Raw genomic sequence first — 4,685 nt, forward strand, 5'->3', positions numbered from 1 at the left:
AGATCATTCACACATGCATATATCATGGGGGAGTTTGCTCTATGTATTCAACTTGTTTGTTACTTAAATTCCTTATATGAACCCTCTCAAAGAGATTGTCATCAATTACCAAAATGGGGGAGATTGAAAGTGCATGGAGCCCCCATGTGTGGTTTTGGTAATTAATGACAATCCCTATGGACTAATGTTTGCATTGAGCTATATTTGTAGGTGTTGTCCATAGGCAATGCTTGAACCATATGTTAGCTTCAAGATTGCAATAAGAAGCAAATGAAGAAGATCAAGTGTAAGGTATGTCTTGAAGATGAAGATGAAGTGAGCTCTCAAGGTTAACTTCAAGACATCAACGAAATGAAGGCAAGTTCAAGATGAGCCAACTCGAAGAGATCATAAGCTTGAAGCTTGCCATGAAGAAATGAAGTGGAAGTTCAAGATGAGCCAACTCGAAGAGATCATAAGCTTGAAGCTTGCCATGAAGAAATGAAGTGGAAGTTCAAGATGAGCCATCTCGAAGAGATCCTCTGTTTGACTCTTGCCATCCATATGGTGTTCATGGATATGTGAAGTTGCGCCGAAGAAGAAGCTCTCCCATGGTGGATTATGGGGGAGCAATCCACAAGACTTCGTCAAGCAAGCACAATCAAGAAAGGCGTTCCATCTTGTTGCGGTCAAGACCGTCATCATCAAGCTCAAGTGGAATGTGCAAGGTTAATGTTTGCTCTTGATAGGGTTTCTTTCTCACCGGTCTCATGGTGTAGTTGGAGACCGGTTTATAGTTTAGTTGCCGTACTATCAAGAGGGCTCTCGAGTGAGTAACTCGATCGTATCCTTCATAGAGCTCAAACATTTGCATCCTTGCATCATATTTCTTGGTTGTTATTTGGATCTTATCCGTATGGTGTTTTAGAGCTTGTGCTTATTCTCATGACAAGCTCTAGTTCAACGAAACCGGATTCCGCATGAATCAATTGTTGCGTTTTCGAATTGGAGTTTTTCTCAGTTTCTCGTATTGAGAGGTTTCACTCTAAAATACATAGAAAAACCTACCCAACTTGTTCTTAAGCTTTTCACTCTTTGTGGGGTAGTTCTTGTCATCTTCTATACAACAAAATTGTTTTCACCTAAATCCGAGTTTCCTAACTCAAGTTGTTGCATTTTCGAGGTTGGAGGTTTTACCGGCATGTATTTTTTAGATAGGTCAAACCTTTCATCATTTATTTCTATCCTACCTTACTGGACTATGATGGTTCCCTGCATGATCTTGTAGAGCTTGTTACTAGCTTCGAAACAAGCCCAAGATCATCAAAATCGGAGTCCGGATGCAAAAGGTATTCACGTTTCCGTGAAGCAGTTTTTTGGCCGGAAGTTGGCCGGAACTTCCGCCCTAGTTCCGGCGAACTTCTGGAAATGACGATTCTGCACGCAAAAGTATACTGTAAGCTTTCCGGGGACGCCCTACTTCATCCGGAAGTTGGCCGGTACTTCCGGGGGGCGGAAGTTCCGCCCCAAATGGCCGGAAGTTCCGGTTTTGACGAGTTTTGTGCATAACGGGCAGATTTCTCTTGCCCTATTTAAGGGGGTCTTCTTCCCCAATGTTACCCATCCATTTTGAGCTCGTTTTTGCCCCCATTGTTGACCTTCTTTGAGCTTGCTATCTGATGACCCACAAGTATAGGGGATCGCAACAGTCTTCGAGGGAAGTAAAACCCAATTTATTGATTCGACACAAGGGGAGACAAAGAACACTTGGAAGCCTTAACAGCGGAGTTGTCAATTCAGCTGCACCTGGAAACAGACTTGCTCGCAAGAGTTTATCAGTAGTAACAGTTTTATAGAAGTAGCAGTAGTGAAATAACAGCAGCAGAGTAACAAAGACAGCAGTAGTGATTATAGTAAACAGCAGGATTAAAATACTGTAGGCACGGGGACGGATGAACGGGCGTTGCATGGATGAGAGAAACTCATGTAACAATCATAGCAGGGCATTTGCAGATAATAATAAAACGGTGTCCAAGTACAAAGCAATCAATAGGCATGTGTTCCATATATAGTCGTGCGTGCTCGCAATGAGAAACTTGCACAACATCTTTTGTCCTACCAGCCGGTGGCAGCCGGGCCTCAAGGGAAACTACTGGATATTAAGGTACTCCTTTTAATAAAGTACCGGAGCAAAGCATTAACACTCCGTGAACACATGTGATCCTCACATCGCTACCATCCCCTCCGGTTGTCCCGATTTCTGTCACTTCGGGGCCATCGGTTCCGGACAGCGACATGTGTATACAACTTATAGGTAAGACCATAAACAATGAATATCATGATGAAACAATAACATGTTCAGATCTGAGATCATGGCACTCGGGCCCTAGTGACAAGCATTAAGCATAACAAGTTGCAACAATATCATCAAAGTACCAATTACGGACACTAGGCACTATGCCCTAACAATCTTATGCTATTACATGACCAATCTCATCCAATCCCTACCATCCCCTTCGGCCTACAGCAGGGGAATTACTCACACATGGATGGGGGAAACATTGCTGGTTGATGGAGAGGCGTCGGTGGTGATGGCGGCGATGATCTCCTCCAATTCCCCGTCCCGGCGGAGTGCCAGAACGGAGACTTCTGGCTCCCGCGACGGAGTTTCGCGATGTGGCGGCGTTCTGGAGGGTTTCTGGCGACTTCGACTTCTCCCCGTGCGTTTTTAGGTCGAGGCCGATAAATAGTCCGAAGGAGGGCGTCGGAGGCCGGCCGAGGGGGCCACACCACAGGGCCGCACGGCCCCCCTGGGCCGCGCCGCCCTATGGTGTGGGGCCCTCGGGCCTCCACCTCAATTGTCCTTCTCGCTCCGTCATTATTCTGGGAAAATAGGGCCTTCGCATAAATTCCGAGGATTTTCCCGAAAGTTGGATTTCTCGCACAAAAACGAGACACCAGAGCAGTTCGCTGAAAACAGCGTTAGTCCGTGTTAGTTGCATCCAAAATACACAAATTAGAGGCAAAACAATAGCAAAAGTGTTCGGGAAAGTAGATACGTTTTGGACGTATCAACTCCCCCCAAGCTTAGCTTATTGCTTGTCCTCAAGCAATTCAGTTAACAACTGAGCGATAAAAGAACTTTCACGAACACATTTGCTCATATGATGTATATATTCTCATGCTATGGCTAATACTTAAGCAATTCATAATGAGATACATGCAAATAAGATCATCTAACAGCTATGTCAATCATGGAGAGGTACCAACAATTAATAATAAGCATCATGAATCATGTATATAAGCAGGATTGCAATGTTCATAAGAGAGTATGATAAAGTGGTATCTCGCTTGCCTGTATTTGATTGGCAAAACATAAATGCCCGGGCACCTCTGGAGTTCATAGAAAGACTAGAAGTAGTGATTGTCAAAAGATAAATGCATCAAAGTTATACCACAATCAATCATATTTTGAGACAAGCATATTATACTAAGAATGATAGTTGTGCTCTCAAGATAGTGCTCAAAGAAATAATGGAGACACAACATAAAAGTAAAAGATTGACCCTTCGCAGAGGGAAGCAGGGATTAACATGCGCTAGAGCTTTTCATTTTTATAAAGACAGGAGTAAAATTATTTTGAGAGGTGTTTGTTGTTGTCAACGAATGGTAATGGGTACACTAACTACCTCGCCAACCGGACTTTCAAGAGCGGCTCCCATGAAGTATTGCATATTTATTTGGCACTCCTTCCAACCTTTCTTTCACAAACCATGGCTAACCGAATCCTCGGGTGCCTGCCAACAATCTCATACCATGAGGGAGTGCCTTTTTATTTTATTTTTATTATGATGATGACACTCCCCCCCCAACCTTTGCTTACACAAGCCATGGCTAACCGAATCCTTCGGGTGCCGTCCAACAATCACAAACCATGGAGGAGTGTCTATTAAGTTAATTAATTTGGGACTGGGAATCCCATTGCCAGCTCTTTTTGCAAAATTATTGGATAAGCGGATGTGCCACTAGTCCATGTGAGAGTCCGTCAAAAGTGAATGACAAGGTTGAAAGCTAAACACCACATACTTCCTCATGAGCTATGAAACATAAACACAAATTGACAAGCATTTTGAAGGTTTTAAAGGTAGCGCACGAGAATTCACTTGGAATGGTTTGAAATGCCATGCATAGGTATTTATGGTGGACACTTTTGGAACAACTTGGTTTTCAGGTGTTTGGAAGCACGAGCAGCATTCCCGCTCAGTACAAGTGAAGGCTAGCAATAGACTAGGGAGCGACAAATCAAGAGAGCAGTAACTGTCATAATCATGCTTGCGGCAAAATAAATTAACGGAGGCATAAAAGTGATACAAGAACTCTGAAGCAATATAAATCATCGAGGCTTAATTGACTTTTTGTTCAGTCATATGCATGCGTGAGCATGTGCCAAGTCGATATAAATGAATTATTCAGAGGAGGATACCACAATGCCATACTCACTTATGAATAAAACAATGCAAGCAAACATCAATGACATGCTACTCATATTAATAGATTGGAGCTAATCATGAGAGATCATAAACTACTAGACTTTCTCAAATAACATATACCTCACATGAACCAACTAAGCATGCTCACATGGATGAGTATATGTACAAAAATGAAAACAAATAGAGTTCATACCAGCCTCTCACCACAATCAGATT

The sequence above is a fragment of the Lolium perenne genome, chromosome 7 (genome assembly GCF_019359855.2).
Source record: "Lolium perenne isolate Kyuss_39 chromosome 7, Kyuss_2.0, whole genome shotgun sequence".
Classification (NCBI taxonomy): Eukaryota; Viridiplantae; Streptophyta; class Magnoliopsida; order Poales; family Poaceae; genus Lolium; species Lolium perenne.